We start from the raw sequence: 13,970 nt of genomic DNA, 5'->3' as shown, positions 1-13,970 counted from the left end.
TTATTGTTTGATGCTCTTAGTAGACAGGGAAACCTGGTTAAGCATTTTCATTCAAGCAGTATTTTCCATGTCCTGAATATTTTCGATCCGATATTACGACTTAATTAGCATGAATGTGTCCCTGGTGGTCTAGTGGCTAGGATTCGGCGCTTTCACCGCCGCGGCCCGGGTTCGATTCCCGGTCAGGGAAATGTCATTTAAAGTTCTGGCTTGATGTTTTTATTTACGCCAATTATTCGATGTGCTGAATGTTTTCGATCTGATTGGAGGACATAATATGCACTACTGTGTCCCTGATGGTCTAGTGGCTAGGATTCGGCGCTCTCACCGCCGCGGCCCGGGTTCGATTCCCGGTCAGGGAATTGGCTTTTAAAGTTCTGACTTGATGTTTTAATTTAAGCCAATTATTCGATGTGCTGAATGTTTTCGATCTGATTGGAGGACATAATATGCACAACTGTGTCCCTGATGGTCTAGTGGCTAGCATTCGGCGCTCTCACCGCCGCGGCCCGGGTTCGATTCCCGGTCAGGGAAATGGCATTTAAAGTTACCCTTAGTTGATGCTTGTGTTGTCCGTTGCAACATTTCAATGATGTGATGTGCATCAACTTGTCCCCCACTGTTAAGTAGTTATTGTTTGATGCTCTTAGTAGACAGGGAAACCTGGTTTAGCCTTTTCATTCAAGCAATATTTTCCATGTCCTGAATATTTTCGATCCGATATTACGACTTAATTAGCATGAATGTGTCCCTGGTGGTCTAGTGGCTAGGATTCGGCGCTTTCACCGCCGCGGCCCGGGTTCGATTCCCGGTCAGGGAAATGTCATTTAAAGTTCTGACTTGATGTTTTAATTTAAGCCAATTATTCGATGTGCTGAATGTTTTCGATCTGATTGGACGACATAATATACACAACTGTGTCCCTGATGGTCTAGTGGCTAGGATTCGGCGCTCTCACCGCCGCGGCCCGGGTTCGATTCCCGGTCAGGGAAATGGCATTTGAAGTTACCCTTAGTTGATGCTTGTGTTGTCCGTTGCAACATTTCAATGATGTGATGTGCATCAACTTGTCCCCCACTGTTAAGTAGTTATTGTTTGATGCTCTTAGTAGACAGGGAAACCTGGTTTAGCATTTTCATTCAAGCAGTATTTTCCATGTCCTGAATATTTTCGATCCGATATTACGACTTAATTAGCATGAATGTGTCCCTGGTGGTCTAGTGGCTAGGATTCGGCGCTTTCACCGCCGCGGCCCGGGTTCGATTCCCGGTCAGGGAAATGTCATTTAAAGTTCTGGCTTGATGTTTTTATTTACGCCAATTATTCGATGTGCTGAATGTTTTCGATCTGATTGGAGGACATAATATGCACAACTGTGTCCCTGATGGTCTAGTGGCTAGGATTCGGCGCTCTCACCGCCGCGGCCCGGGTTCGATTCCCGGTCAGGGAATTGGCTTTTAAAGTTCTGACTTGATGTTTTAATTTAAGCCAATTATTCGATGTGCTGAATGTTTTCGATCTGATTGGAGGACATAATATGCACAACTGTGTCCCTGATGGTCTAGTGGCTAGCATTCGGCGCTCTCACCGCCGCGGCCCGGGTTCGATTCCCGGTCAGGGAAATGGCATTTAAAGTTACCCTTAGTTGATGCTTGTGTTGTCCGTTGCAACATTTCAATGATGTGATGTGCATCAACTTGTCCCCCACTGTTAAGTAGTTATTGTTTGATGCTCTTAGTAGACAGGGAAACCTGGTTTAGCCTTTTCATTCAAGCAATATTTTCCATGTCCTGAATATTTTCGATCCGATATTACGACTTAATTAGCATGAATGTGTCCCTGGTGGTCTAGTGGCTAGGATTCGGTGCTTTCACCGCCGCGGCCCGGGTTCGATTCCCGGTCAGGGAAATGTCATTTAAAGTTCTGGCTTGATGTTTTTATTTACGCCAATTATTCAATGTGCTGAATGTTTTCGATCTGATTGGAGGACATAATATGCACAACTGTGTCCCTGATGGTCTAGTGGCTAGGATTCGGCGCTCTCACCGCCGCGGCCCGGGTTCGATTCCCGGTCAGGGAAATGGCATTTGAAGTTACCCTTAGTTGATGCTTGTGTTGTCCGTTGCAACATTTCAATTATGTGATGTGCATCAACTTGTCCCCCACTGTTAAGTAGTTATTGTTTGATGCTCTTAGTAGACAGGGAAACCTGGTTTAGCATTTTCATTCAAGCAGTATTTTCCATGTCCTAAATATTTTCGATCCGATATTACGACTTAATTAGCATGAATGTGTCCCTGGTGGTCTAGTGGCTAGGATTCGGCGCTTTCACCGCCGCGGCCCGGGTTCGATTCCCGGTCAGGGAAATGTCATTTAAAGTTCTGGCTTGATGTTTTTATTTACGCCAATTATTCGATGTGCTGAATGTTTTCGATCTGATTGGAAGACATAATATGCACAACTGTGTCCCTGATGGTCTAGTGGCTAGGATTCGGCGCTCTCACCGCCGCGGCCCGGGTTCGATTCCCGGTCAGGGAATTGGCTTTTAAAGTTCTGACTTGATGTTTTAATTTAAGCCAATTATTCGATGTGCTGAATGTTTTCGATCTGATTGGAGGACATAATATACAAAACTGTGTCCCTGATGGTCTAGTGGCTAGGATTCGGCGCTCTCACCGCCGCGGCCCGGGTTCGATTCCCGGTCAGGGAATTGGCTTTTAAAGTTCTGACTTGATGTTTTAATTTAAGCCAATTATTCGATGTGCTGAATGTTTTCGATCTGATTGGAGGACATAATATACACAACTGTGTCCCTGATGGTCTAGTGGCTAGGATTCGGCGCTCTCACCGCCGCGGCCCGGGTTCGATTCCCGGTCAGGGAAATGGCATTTGAAGTTACCCTTAGTTGATGCTTGTGTTGTCCGTTGCAACATTTCAATGATGTGATTTGCAACAACTTGTCCCCCACTGTTAAGTAGTTATTGTTTGATGCTCTTAGTAGACAGGGAAACCTGGTTTAGCATTTTCATTCAAGCAATATTTTCCATGTCCTGAATATTTTCGATCCGATATTACGACTTAATTAGCATGAATGTGTCCCTGGTGGTCTAGTGGCTAGGATTCGGCGTTTTCACCGCCGCGGCCTGGGTTCGATTCCCGGTCAGGGAAATGTCATTTAAAGTTCTGGCTTGATGTTTTTATTTACGCCAATTATTCGAGGTGCTGAATGTTTTCGATCTGATTGGAGGACATAATATGCACAAGTGTGTCCCTGATGGTCTAGTGGCTAGGATTCGGCGCTCTCACCGCCGCGGCCCGGGTTCGATTCCCGGTCAGGGAATTGGCTTTTAAAGTTCTGACTTGATGTTTTAATTTAAGCCAATTATTCAATGTGCTGAATGTTTTCGATCTGATTGGAGGACATAATATGCACAACTGTGTCCCTGATGGTCTAGTGGCTAGGATTCGGCGCTCTCACCGCCGCGGCCCGGGTTCGATTCCCGGTCAGGGAATTGGCTTTTAAAGTTCTGACTTGATGTTTTAATTTAAGCCAATTATTCGATGTGCTGAATGTTTTCGATCTGATTGGAGGACATAATATGCACAACTGTGTCCCTGATGGTCTAGTGGCTAGCATTCGGCGCTCTCACCGCCGCGGCCCGGGTTCGATTCCCGGTCAGGGAAATGGCATTTGAAGTTACCCTTAGTTGATGCTTGTGTTGTCCGTTGCAACATTTCAATGATGTGATGTGCATCAACTTGTCCCCCACTGTTAAGTAGTTATTGTTTGATGCTCTTAGTAGACAGGGAAACCTGGTTTAGCCTTTTCATTCAAGCAATATTTTCCATGTCCTGAATATTTTCGATCCGATATTACGACTTAATTAGCATGAATGTGTCCCTGGTGGTCTAGTGGCTAGGATTCGGCGCTTTCACCGCCGCGGCCCGGGTTCGATTCCCGGTCAGGGAAATGGCATTTGAAGTTACCCTTAGTTGATGCTTGTGTTGTCCGTTGCAACATTTCAATGATGTGATGTGCATCAACTTGTCCCCCACTGTTAAGTATTTATTGTTTGATGCTCTTAGTAGACAGGGAAACCTGGTTAAGCATTTTCATTCAAGCAGTATTTTCCATGTCCTGAATATTTTCGATCCGATATTACGACTTAATTAGCATGAATGTGTCCCTGGTGGTCTAGTGGCTAGGATTCGGCGCTTTCACTGCCGCGGCCCGGGTTCGATTCCCGGTCAGGGAAATGTCATTTAAAGTTCTGGCTTGATGTTTTTATTTACGCCAATTATTCGATGTGCTGAATGTTTTCGATCTGATTGGAGGACATAATATGCACAACTGTGTCCCTGATGGTCTAGTGGCTAGGATTCGGCGCTCTCACCGCCGCGGCCCGGGTTCGATTCCCGGTCAGGGAATTGGCTTTTAAAGTTCTGACTTGATGTTTTAATTTAAGCCAATTATTCGATGTGCTGAATGTTTTCGATCTGATTGGAGGACATAATATGCACAACTGTGTCCCTGATGGTCTAGTGGCTAGCATTCGGCGCTCTCACCGCCGCGGCCCGGGTTCGATTCCCGGTCAGGGAAATGGCATTTAAAGTTACCCTTAGTTGATGCTTGTGTTGTCCGTTGCAACATTTCAATGATGTGATGTGCATCAACTTGTCCCCCACTGTTAAGTAGTTATTGTTTGATGCTCTTAGTAGACAGGGAAACCTGGTTTAGCCTTTTCATTCAAGCAATATTTTCCATGTCCTGAATATTTTCGATCCGATATTACGACTTAATTAGCATGAATGTGTCCCTGGTGGTCTAGTGGCTAGGATTCGGCGCTTTCACCGCCGCGGCCCGGGTTCGATTCCCGGTCAGGGAAATGTCATTTAAAGTTCTGACTTGATGTTTTAATTTAAGCCAATTATTCGATGTGCTGAATGTTTTCGATCTGATTGGACGACATAATATACACAACTGTGTCCCTGATGGTCTAGTGGCTAGGATTCGGCGCTCTCACCGCCGCGGCCCGGGTTCGATTCCCGGTCAGGGAAATGGCATTTGAAGTTACCCTTAGTTGATGCTTGTGTTGTCCGTTGCAACATTTCAATGATGTGATGTGCATCAACTTGTCCCCCACTGTTAAGTAGTTATTGTTTGATGCTCTTAGTAGACAGGGAAACCTGGTTTAGCATTTTCATTCAAGCAGTATTTTCCATGTCCTGAATATTTTCGATCCGATATTACGACTTAATTAGCATGAATGTGTCCCTGGTGGTCTAGTGGCTAGGATTCGGTGCTTTCACCGCCGCGGCCCGGGTTCGATTCCCGGTCAGGGAAATGTCATTTAAAGTTCTGGCTTGATGTTTTTATTTACGCCAATTATTCAATGTGCTGAATGTTTTCGATCTGATTGGAGGACATAATATGCACAACTGTGTCCCTGATGGTCTAGTGGCTAGGATTCGGCGCTCTCACCGCCGCGGCCCGGGTTCGATTCCCGGTCAAGGAATTGGCTTTTAAAGTTCTGACTTGATGTTTTAATTTAAGCCAATTATTCGATGTGCTGAATGTTTTCGATCTGATTGGACGACATAATATACACAACTGTGTCCCTGATGGTCTAGTGGCTAGGATTCGGCGCTCTCACCGCCGCGGCCCGGGTTCGATTCCCGGTCAGGGAAATGGCATTTGAAGTTACCCTTAGTTGATGCTTGTGTTGTCCGTTGCAACATTTCAATGATGTGATGTGCATCAACTTGTCCCCCACTGTTAAGTAGTTATTGTTTGATGCTCTTAGTAGACAGGGAAACCTGGTTTAGCATTTTCATTCAAGCAGTATTTTCCATGTCCTGAATATTTTCGATCCGATATTACGACTTAATTAGCATGAATGTGTCCCTGGTGGTCTAGTGGCTAGGATTCGGCGCTTTCACCGCCGCGGCCCGGGTTCGATTCCCGGTCAGGGAAATGTCATTTAAAGTTCTGGCTTGATGTTTTTATTTACGCCAATTATTCGATGTGCTGAATGTTTTCGATCTGATTGGAGGACATAATATGCACAACTGTGTCCCTGATGGTCTAGTGGCTAGGATTCGGCGCTCTCACCGCCGCGGCCCGGGTTCGATTCCCGGTCAGGGAATTGGCTTTTAAAGTTCTGACTTGATGTTTTAATTTAAGCCAATTATTCGATGTGCTGAATGTTTTCGATCTGATTGGAGGACATAATATGCACAACTGTGTCCCTGATGGTCTAGTGGCTAGCATTCGGCGCTCTCACCGCCGCGGCCCGGGTTCGATTCCCGGTCAGGGAAATGGCATTTAAAGTTACCCTTAGTTGATGCTTGTGTTGTCCGTTGCAACATTTCAATGATGTGATGTGCATCAACTTGTCCCCCACTGTTAAGTAGTTATTGTTTGATGCTCTTAGTAGACAGGGAAACCTGGTTTAGCCTTTTCATTCAAGCAATATTTTCCATGTCCTGAATATTTTCGATCCGATATTACGACTTAATTAGCATGAATGTGTCCCTGGTGGTCTAGTGGCTAGGATTCGGTGCTTTCACCGCCGCGGCCCGGGTTCGATTCCCGGTCAGGGAAATGTCATTTAAAGTTCTGGCTTGATGTTTTTATTTACGCCAATTATTCAATGTGCTGAATGTTTTCGATCTGATTGGAGGACATAATATGCACAACTGTGTCCCTGATGGTCTAGTGGCTAGGATTCGGCGCTCTCACCGCCGCGGCCCGGGTTCGATTCCCGGTCAAGGAATTGGCTTTTAAAGTTCTGACTTGATGTTTTAATTTAAGCCAATTATTCGATGTGCTGAATGTTTTCGATCTGATTGGACGACATAATATACACAACTGTGTCCCTGATGGTCTAGTGGCTAGGATTCGGCGCTCTCACCGCCGCGGCCCGGGTTCGATTCCCGGTCAGGGAAATGGCATTTGAAGTTACCCTTAGTTGATGCTTGTGTTGTCCGTTGCAACATTTCAATGATGTGATGTGCATCACCTTGTCCCCCACTGTTAAGTATTTATTGTTTGATCCTCTTACTAGACACGGAAATCTGGTTTAGCCTTTTCATTCAAGCAATATTTTCCATGTCCTGAATATTTTCGATCCGATATTACGACTTAATTAGCATGAATGTGTCCCTGGTGGTCTAGTGGCTAGGATTCGGCGCTTTCACCGCCGCGGCCCGGGTTCGATTCCCGGTCAGGGAAATGTCATTTAAAGTTCTGGCTTGATGTTTTTATTTACGCCAATTATTCGATGTGCTGAATGTTTTCGATCTGATTGGAAGACATAATATGCACAACTGTGTCCCTGATGGTCTAGTGGCTAGGATTCGGCGCTCTCACCGCCGCGGCCCGGGTTCGATTCCCGGTCAGGGAATTGGCTTTTAAAGTTCTGACTTGATGTTTTAATTTAAGCCAATTATTCGATGTGCTGAATGTTTTCGATCTGATTGGAGGACATAATATACACAACTGTGTCCCTGATGGTCTAGTGGCTAGGATTCGGCGCTCTCACCGCCGCGGCCCGGGTTCGATTCCCGGTCAGGGAAATGGCATTTGAAGTTACCCTTAGTTGATGCTTGTGTTGTCCGTTGCAACATTTCAATGATGTGATTTGCAACAACTTGTCCCCCACTGTTAAGTAGTTATTGTTTGATGCTCTTAGTAGACAGGGAAACCTGGTTTAGCATTTTCATTCAAGCAATATTTTCCATGTCCTGAATATTTTCGATCCGATATTACGACTTAATTAGCATGAATGTGTCCCTGGTGGTCTAGTGGCTAGGATTCGGCGTTTTCACCGCCGCGGCCTGGGTTCGATTCCCGGTCAGGGAAATGTCATTTAAAGTTCTGGCTTGATGTTTTTATTTACGCCAATTATTCGAGGTGCTGAATGTTTTCGATCTGATTGGAGGACATAATATGCACAACTGTGTCCCTGATGGTCTAGTGGCTAGGATTCGGCGCTCTCACCGCCGCGGCCCGGGTTCGATTCCCGGTCAGGGAATTGGCTTTTAAAGTTCTGACTTGATGTTTTAATTTAAGCCAATTATTCAATGTGCTGAATGTTTTCGATCTGATTGGAGGACATAATATGCACAACTGTGTCCCTGATGGTCTAGTGGCTAGGATTCGGCGCTCTCACCGCCGCGGCCCGGGTTCGATTCCCGGTCAGGGAATTGGCTTTTAAAGTTCTGACTTGATGTTTTAATTTAAGCCAATTATTCGATGTGCTGAATGTTTTCGATCTGATTGGAGGACATAATATGCACAACTGTGTCCCTGATGGTCTAGTGGCTAGCATTCGGCGCTCTCACCGCCGCGGCCCGGGTTCGATTCCCGGTCAGGGAAATGGCATTTGAAGTTACCCTTAGTTGATGCTTGTGTTGTCCGTTGCAACATTTCAATGATGTGATGTGCATCAACTTGTCCCCCACTGTTAAGTAGTTATTGTTTGATGCTCTTAGTAGACAGGGAAACCTGGTTTAGCCTTTTCATTCAAGCAATATTTTCCATGTCCTGAATATTTTCGATCCGATATTACGACTTAATTAGCATGAATGTGTCCCTGGTGGTCTAGTGGCTAGGATTCGGCGCTTTCACCGCCGCGGCCCGGGTTCGATTCCCGGTCAGGGAAATGTCATTTAAAGTTCTGGCTTGATGTTTTTATTTACGCCAATTATTCAATGTGCTGAATGTTTTCGATCTGATTGGAGGACATAATATGCACAACTGTGTCCCTGATGGTCTAGTGGCTAGGATTCGGCGCTCTCACCGCCGCGGCCCGGGTTCGATTCCCGGTCAAGGAATTGGCTTTTAAAGTTCTGACTTGATGTTTTAATTTAAGCCAATTATTCGATGTGCTGAAAGTTTTCGATCTGATTGGAGGACATAATATACACAACTGTGTCCCTGATGGTCTAGTGGCTAGGATTCGGCGCTCTCACCGCCGCGGCCCGGGTTCGATTCCCGGTCAGGGAAATGGCATTTGAAGTTACCCTTAGTTGATGCTTGTGTTGTCCGTTGCAACATTTCAATGATGTGATGTGCATCAACTTGTCCCCCACTGTTAAGTAGTTATTGTTTGATGCTCTTAGTAGACAGGGAAACCTGGTTTAGCATTTTCATTCAAGCAGTATTTTCCATGTCCTGAATATTTTCGATCCGATATTACGACTTAATTAGCATGAATGTGTCCCTGGTGGTCTAGTGGCTAGGATTCGGCGCTTTCACCGCCGCGGCCCGGGTTCGATTCCCGGTCAGGGAAATGTCATTTAAAGTTCTGGCTTGATGTTTTTATTTACGCCAATTATTCGATGTGCTGAATGTTTTCGATCTGATTGGAGGACATAATATGCACAACTGTGTCCCTGATGGTCTAGTGGCTAGGATTCGGCGCTCTCACCGCCGCGGCCCGGGTTCGATTCCCGGTCAAGGAATTGGCTTTTAAAGTTCTGACTTGATGTTTTAATTTAAGCCAATTATTCGATGTGCTGAATGTTTTCGATCTGATTGGAGGACATAATATACACAACTGTGTCCCTGATGGTCTAGTGGCTAGGATTCGGCGCTCTCACCGCCGCGGCCCGGGTTCGATTCCCGGTCAGGGAAATGGCATTTGAAGTTACCCTTAGTTGATGCTTGTGTTGTCCGTTGCAACATTTCAATTATGTGATGTGCATCAACTTGTCCCCCACTGTTAAGTAGTTATTGTTTGATGCTCTTAGTAGACAGGGAAACCTGGTTTAGCATTTTCATTCAAGCAGTATTTTCCATGTCCTGAATATTTTCGATCCGATATTACGACTTAATTAGCATGAATGTGTCCCTGGTGGTCTAGTGGCTAGGATTCGGCGCTTTCACCGCCGCGGCCCGGGTTCGATTCCCGGTCAGGGAAATGTCATTTAAAGTTCTGGCTTGATGTTTTTATTTACGCCAATTATTCGATGTGCTGAATGTTTTCGATCTGATTGGAGGACATAATATGCACAACTGTGTCCCTGATGGTCTAGTGGCTAGGATTCGGCGCTCTCACCGCCGCGGCCCGGGTTCGATTCCCGGTCAAGGAATTGGCTTTTAAAGTTCTGACTTGATGTTTTAATTTAAGCCAATTATTCGATGTGCTGAATGTTTTCGATCTGATTGGAGGACATAATATACACAACTGTGTCCCTGATGGTCTAGTGGCTAGGATTCGGCGCTCTCACCGCCGCGGCCCGGGTTCGATTCCCGGTCAGGGAAATGGCATTTGAAGTTACCCTTAGTTGATGCTTGTGTTGTCCGTTGCAACATTTCAATTATGTGATGTGCATCAACTTGTCCCCCACTGTTAAGTAGTTATTGTTTGATGCTCTTAGTAGACAGGGAAACCTGGTTTAGCATTTTCATTCAAGCAGTATTTTCCATGTCCTGAATATTTTCGATCCGATATTACGACTTAATTAGCATGAATGTGTCCCTGGTGGTCTAGTGGCTAGGATTCGGCGCTTTCACCGCCGCGGCCCGGGTTCGATTCCCGGTCAGGGAAATGTCATTTAAAGTTCTGGCTTGATGTTTTTATTTACGCCAATTATTCGATGTGCTGAATGTTTTCGATCTGATTGGAAGACATAATATGCACAACTGTGTCCCTGATGGTCTAGTGGCTAGGATTCGGCGCTCTCACCGCCGCGGCCCGGGTTCGATTCCCGGTCAGGGAATTGACTTTTAAAGTTCTGACTTGATGTTTTAATTTAAGCCAATTATTCGATGTGCTGAATGTTTTCGATCTGATTGGAGGACATAATATACACAACTGTGTCCCTGATGGTCTAGTGGCTAGGATTCGGCGCTCTCACCGCCGCGGCCCGGGTTCGATTCCCGGTCAGGGAAATGTCATTTAAAGTTCTGGCTTGATGTTTTTATTTACGCCAATTATTCGATGTGCTGAATGTTTTCGATCTGATTGGAGGACATAATATGCACAACTGTGTCCCTGATGGTCTAGTGGCTAGGATTCGGCGCTCTCACCGCCGCGGCCCGGGTTCGATTCCCGGTCAAGGAATTGGCTTTTAAAGTTCTGACTTGATGTTTTAATTTAAGCCAATTATTCGATGTGCTGAATGTTTTCGATCTGATTGGAGGACATAATATGCACAACTGTGTCCCTGATGGTCTAGTGGCTAGCATTCGGCGCTCTCACCGCCGCGGCCCGGGTTCGATTCCCGGTCAGGGAAATGGCATTTGAAGTTACCCTTAGTTGATGCTTGTGTTGTCCGTTGCAACATTTCAATGATGTGATGTGCATCAACTTGTCCCCCACTGTTAAGTAGTTATTGTTTGATGCTCTTAGTAGACAGGGAAACCTGGTTTAGCCTTTTCATTCAAGCAATATTTTCCATGTCCTGAATATTTTCGATCCGATATTACGACTTAATTAGCATGAATGTGTCCCTGGTGGTCTAGTGGCTAGGATTCGGCGCTTTCACCGCCGCGGCCCGGGTTCGATTCCCGGTCAGGGAAATGTCATTTAAAGTTCTGGCTTGATGTTTTTATTTACGCCAATTATTCAATGTGCTGAATGTTTTCGATCTGATTGGAGGACATAATATGCACAACTGTGTCCCTGATGGTCTAGTGGCTAGGATTCGGCGCTCTCACCGCCGCGGCCCGGGTTCGATTCCCGGTCAAGGAATTGGCTTTTAAAGTTCTGACTTGATGTTTTAATTTAAGCCAATTATTCGATGTGCTGAATGTTTTCGATCTGATTGGACGACATAATATACACAACTGTGTCCCTGATGGTCTAGTGGCTAGGATTCGGCGCTCTCACCGCCGCGGCCCGGGTTCGATTCCCGGTCAGGGAAATGGCATTTGAAGTTACCCTTAGTTGATGCTTGTGTTGTCCGTTGCAACATTTCAATTATGTGATGTGCATCAACTTGTCCCCCACTGTTAAGTAGTTATTGTTTGATGCTCTTAGTAGACAGGGAAACCTGGTTTAGCATTTTCATTCAAGCAGTATTTTCCATGTCCTGAATATTTTCGATCCGATATTACGACTTAATTAGCATGAATGTGTCCCTGGTGGTCTAGTGGCTAGGATTCGGCGCTTTCACCGCCGCGGCCCGGGTTCGATTCCCGGTCAGGGAAATGTCATTTAAAGTTCTGGCTTGATGTTTTTATTTACGCCAATTATTCGATGTGCTGAATGTTTTCGATCTGATTGGAGGACATAATATGCACAACTGTGTCCCTGATGGTCTAGTGGCTAGGATTCGGCGCTCTCACCGCCGCGGCCCGGGTTCGATTCCCGGTCAAGGAATTGGCTTTTAAAGTTCTGACTTGATGTTTTAATTTAAGCCAATTATTCGATGTGCTGAATGTTTTCGATCTGATTGGAGGACATAATATACACAACTGTGTCCCTGATGGTCTAGTGGCTAGGATTCGGCGCTCTCACCGCCGCGGCCCGGGTTCGATTCCCGGTCAAGGAATTGGCTTTTAAAGTTCTGACTTGACGTTTTAATTTAAACCAATTATTCGATGTGCTGAATGTTTTCGATCTGATTGGAGGACATAATATACACAACTGTGTCCCTGATGGTCTAGTGGCTAGGATTCGGCGCTCTCACCGCCGCGGCCCGGGTTCGATTCCCGGTCAGGGAAATGGCATTTGAAGTTACCCTTAGTTGATGCTTGTGTTGTCCGTTGCAACATTTCAATGATGTGATGTGCATCAACTTGTCCCCCACTGTTAAGTAGTTATTGTTTGATGCTCTTAGTAGACAGGGAAACCTGGTTTAGCATTTTCATTCAAGCAGTATTTTCCATGTCCTGAATATTTTCGATCCGATATTACGACTTAATTAGCATGAATGTGTCCCTGGTGGTCTAGTGGCTAGGATTCGGCGCTTTCACCGCCGCGGCCCGGGTTCGATTCCCGGTCAGGGAAATGTCATTTAAAGTTCTGGCTTGATGTTTTTATTTACGCCAATTATTCGATGTGCTGAATGTTTTCGATCTGATTGGAGGACATAATATGCACAACTGTGTCCCTGATGGTCTAGTGGCTTGGATTCGGCGCTCTCACCGCCGCGGCCCGGGTTCGATTCCCGGTCAAGGAATTGGCTTTTAAAGTTCTGACTTGATGTTTTAATTTAAGCCAATTATTCGATGTGCTGAATGTTTTCGATCTGATTGGAGGACATAATATACACAACTGTGTCCCTGATGGTCTAGTGGCTAGGATTCGGCGCTCTCACCACCGCGGCCCGGGTTCGATTCCCGGTCAGGGAAATGGCATTTGAAGTTACCCTTAGTTGATGCTTGTGTTGTCCGTTGCAACATTTAAATGATGTGATGTGCATCAACTTGTTATTTGATAGTTATTGTTTGATGCTCTTAGTAGACAGGGAAACCTGGTTTAGCCTTTTCATTCAAGCAATATTTTCCATGTCCTGAATATTTTCGATCCGATATTACGACTTAATTAGCATGAATGTGTCCCTGGTGGTCTAGTGGCTAGGATTCGGCGCTTTCACCGCCGCGGCCCGGGTTCGATTCCCGGTCAGGGAAATGTCATTTAAAGTTCTGGCTTGATGTTTTTATTTACGCCAATTATTCGATGTGCTGAATGTTTTCGATCTGATTGGAGGACATAATATGCACAACTGTGTCCCTGGTGGTCTAGTGGCTAGGATTCGGCGCTTTCACCGCCGCGGCCCGGGTTCGATTCCCGGTCAGGGAATTGGCATTTGAAGTTACCCTTAGTTGATGCTTGTGTTGTCCGTTGCAACATTTCAATGATGTGATGTGCATCAACTTGTCCCCCACTGTTAAGTAGTTATTGTTCGATGCTCTTAGTAGACAGGGAAATCTGGTTTAGCCTTTTCATTCAAGCAATATTTTTCATGTCCTGAATATTTTCGATCCGATATTACGACTTAATTAGCATGAATGT

At 45.6% G+C, this 13,970-nt stretch overlaps 33 non-coding genes across 33 annotated transcripts; all 33 read left to right on the top strand.

The window, feature by feature from the left end:
* The first annotated feature begins 118 nt into the window (after positions 1-118).
* trnae-uuc (transfer RNA glutamic acid (anticodon UUC)) lies at positions 119-190 on the top strand. Its single transcript has one exon. It is a non-coding gene; the product is annotated as a tRNA-Glu (tRNA).
* Positions 191-748: 558 nt separating this feature from the next.
* Positions 749-820, top strand: trnae-uuc (transfer RNA glutamic acid (anticodon UUC)). The gene has a single exon. It is a non-coding gene; the product is annotated as a tRNA-Glu (tRNA).
* A 386-nt stretch (positions 821-1,206) lies between these two features.
* Positions 1,207-1,278, top strand: trnae-uuc (transfer RNA glutamic acid (anticodon UUC)). Its single transcript has one exon. It is a non-coding gene; the product is annotated as a tRNA-Glu (tRNA).
* Positions 1,279-1,836: 558 nt separating this feature from the next.
* On the top strand, positions 1,837-1,908 carry trnae-uuc (transfer RNA glutamic acid (anticodon UUC)). Its single transcript has one exon. It is a non-coding gene; the product is annotated as a tRNA-Glu (tRNA).
* A 386-nt stretch (positions 1,909-2,294) lies between these two features.
* Positions 2,295-2,366, top strand: trnae-uuc (transfer RNA glutamic acid (anticodon UUC)). The gene has a single exon. It is a non-coding gene; the product is annotated as a tRNA-Glu (tRNA).
* A 730-nt stretch (positions 2,367-3,096) lies between these two features.
* On the top strand, positions 3,097-3,168 carry trnae-uuc (transfer RNA glutamic acid (anticodon UUC)). The gene has a single exon. It is a non-coding gene; the product is annotated as a tRNA-Glu (tRNA).
* Positions 3,169-3,898: 730 nt separating this feature from the next.
* Positions 3,899-3,970, top strand: trnae-uuc (transfer RNA glutamic acid (anticodon UUC)). The gene has a single exon. It is a non-coding gene; the product is annotated as a tRNA-Glu (tRNA).
* Positions 3,971-4,184: 214 nt separating this feature from the next.
* trnae-uuc (transfer RNA glutamic acid (anticodon UUC)) lies at positions 4,185-4,256 on the top strand. Its single transcript has one exon. It is a non-coding gene; the product is annotated as a tRNA-Glu (tRNA).
* A 558-nt stretch (positions 4,257-4,814) lies between these two features.
* trnae-uuc (transfer RNA glutamic acid (anticodon UUC)) lies at positions 4,815-4,886 on the top strand. Its single transcript has one exon. It is a non-coding gene; the product is annotated as a tRNA-Glu (tRNA).
* A 386-nt stretch (positions 4,887-5,272) lies between these two features.
* On the top strand, positions 5,273-5,344 carry trnae-uuc (transfer RNA glutamic acid (anticodon UUC)). The gene has a single exon. It is a non-coding gene; the product is annotated as a tRNA-Glu (tRNA).
* Positions 5,345-5,902: 558 nt separating this feature from the next.
* Positions 5,903-5,974, top strand: trnae-uuc (transfer RNA glutamic acid (anticodon UUC)). Its single transcript has one exon. It is a non-coding gene; the product is annotated as a tRNA-Glu (tRNA).
* A 558-nt stretch (positions 5,975-6,532) lies between these two features.
* Positions 6,533-6,604, top strand: trnae-uuc (transfer RNA glutamic acid (anticodon UUC)). The gene has a single exon. It is a non-coding gene; the product is annotated as a tRNA-Glu (tRNA).
* A 558-nt stretch (positions 6,605-7,162) lies between these two features.
* Positions 7,163-7,234, top strand: trnae-uuc (transfer RNA glutamic acid (anticodon UUC)). The gene has a single exon. It is a non-coding gene; the product is annotated as a tRNA-Glu (tRNA).
* Positions 7,235-7,506: 272 nt separating this feature from the next.
* trnae-cuc (transfer RNA glutamic acid (anticodon CUC)) lies at positions 7,507-7,578 on the top strand. Its single transcript has one exon. It is a non-coding gene; the product is annotated as a tRNA-Glu (tRNA).
* A 214-nt stretch (positions 7,579-7,792) lies between these two features.
* trnae-uuc (transfer RNA glutamic acid (anticodon UUC)) lies at positions 7,793-7,864 on the top strand. The gene has a single exon. It is a non-coding gene; the product is annotated as a tRNA-Glu (tRNA).
* Positions 7,865-7,964: 100 nt separating this feature from the next.
* trnae-cuc (transfer RNA glutamic acid (anticodon CUC)) lies at positions 7,965-8,036 on the top strand. The gene has a single exon. It is a non-coding gene; the product is annotated as a tRNA-Glu (tRNA).
* A 100-nt stretch (positions 8,037-8,136) lies between these two features.
* Positions 8,137-8,208, top strand: trnae-cuc (transfer RNA glutamic acid (anticodon CUC)). Its single transcript has one exon. It is a non-coding gene; the product is annotated as a tRNA-Glu (tRNA).
* A 386-nt stretch (positions 8,209-8,594) lies between these two features.
* On the top strand, positions 8,595-8,666 carry trnae-uuc (transfer RNA glutamic acid (anticodon UUC)). The gene has a single exon. It is a non-coding gene; the product is annotated as a tRNA-Glu (tRNA).
* A 272-nt stretch (positions 8,667-8,938) lies between these two features.
* Positions 8,939-9,010, top strand: trnae-cuc (transfer RNA glutamic acid (anticodon CUC)). Its single transcript has one exon. It is a non-coding gene; the product is annotated as a tRNA-Glu (tRNA).
* A 214-nt stretch (positions 9,011-9,224) lies between these two features.
* trnae-uuc (transfer RNA glutamic acid (anticodon UUC)) lies at positions 9,225-9,296 on the top strand. Its single transcript has one exon. It is a non-coding gene; the product is annotated as a tRNA-Glu (tRNA).
* Positions 9,297-9,568: 272 nt separating this feature from the next.
* trnae-cuc (transfer RNA glutamic acid (anticodon CUC)) lies at positions 9,569-9,640 on the top strand. The gene has a single exon. It is a non-coding gene; the product is annotated as a tRNA-Glu (tRNA).
* Positions 9,641-9,854: 214 nt separating this feature from the next.
* trnae-uuc (transfer RNA glutamic acid (anticodon UUC)) lies at positions 9,855-9,926 on the top strand. The gene has a single exon. It is a non-coding gene; the product is annotated as a tRNA-Glu (tRNA).
* Positions 9,927-10,198: 272 nt separating this feature from the next.
* trnae-cuc (transfer RNA glutamic acid (anticodon CUC)) lies at positions 10,199-10,270 on the top strand. Its single transcript has one exon. It is a non-coding gene; the product is annotated as a tRNA-Glu (tRNA).
* Positions 10,271-10,484: 214 nt separating this feature from the next.
* Positions 10,485-10,556, top strand: trnae-uuc (transfer RNA glutamic acid (anticodon UUC)). Its single transcript has one exon. It is a non-coding gene; the product is annotated as a tRNA-Glu (tRNA).
* Positions 10,557-10,656: 100 nt separating this feature from the next.
* trnae-cuc (transfer RNA glutamic acid (anticodon CUC)) lies at positions 10,657-10,728 on the top strand. The gene has a single exon. It is a non-coding gene; the product is annotated as a tRNA-Glu (tRNA).
* A 100-nt stretch (positions 10,729-10,828) lies between these two features.
* Positions 10,829-10,900, top strand: trnae-cuc (transfer RNA glutamic acid (anticodon CUC)). Its single transcript has one exon. It is a non-coding gene; the product is annotated as a tRNA-Glu (tRNA).
* Positions 10,901-11,458: 558 nt separating this feature from the next.
* trnae-uuc (transfer RNA glutamic acid (anticodon UUC)) lies at positions 11,459-11,530 on the top strand. Its single transcript has one exon. It is a non-coding gene; the product is annotated as a tRNA-Glu (tRNA).
* Positions 11,531-11,802: 272 nt separating this feature from the next.
* trnae-cuc (transfer RNA glutamic acid (anticodon CUC)) lies at positions 11,803-11,874 on the top strand. Its single transcript has one exon. It is a non-coding gene; the product is annotated as a tRNA-Glu (tRNA).
* Positions 11,875-12,088: 214 nt separating this feature from the next.
* Positions 12,089-12,160, top strand: trnae-uuc (transfer RNA glutamic acid (anticodon UUC)). Its single transcript has one exon. It is a non-coding gene; the product is annotated as a tRNA-Glu (tRNA).
* Positions 12,161-12,604: 444 nt separating this feature from the next.
* Positions 12,605-12,676, top strand: trnae-cuc (transfer RNA glutamic acid (anticodon CUC)). The gene has a single exon. It is a non-coding gene; the product is annotated as a tRNA-Glu (tRNA).
* Positions 12,677-12,890: 214 nt separating this feature from the next.
* On the top strand, positions 12,891-12,962 carry trnae-uuc (transfer RNA glutamic acid (anticodon UUC)). Its single transcript has one exon. It is a non-coding gene; the product is annotated as a tRNA-Glu (tRNA).
* Positions 12,963-13,513: 551 nt separating this feature from the next.
* trnae-uuc (transfer RNA glutamic acid (anticodon UUC)) lies at positions 13,514-13,585 on the top strand. The gene has a single exon. It is a non-coding gene; the product is annotated as a tRNA-Glu (tRNA).
* Positions 13,586-13,685: 100 nt separating this feature from the next.
* Positions 13,686-13,757, top strand: trnae-uuc (transfer RNA glutamic acid (anticodon UUC)). The gene has a single exon. It is a non-coding gene; the product is annotated as a tRNA-Glu (tRNA).
* Positions 13,758-13,970: the final 213 nt, after the last annotated feature.

Source organism: Pungitius pungitius, chromosome 2, assembly GCF_949316345.1.
Source record: "Pungitius pungitius chromosome 2, fPunPun2.1, whole genome shotgun sequence".
NCBI lineage: Eukaryota > Metazoa > Chordata > Actinopteri > Perciformes > Gasterosteidae > Pungitius > Pungitius pungitius.
This window is presented reverse-complemented; position numbering and strand designations above follow the sequence as displayed.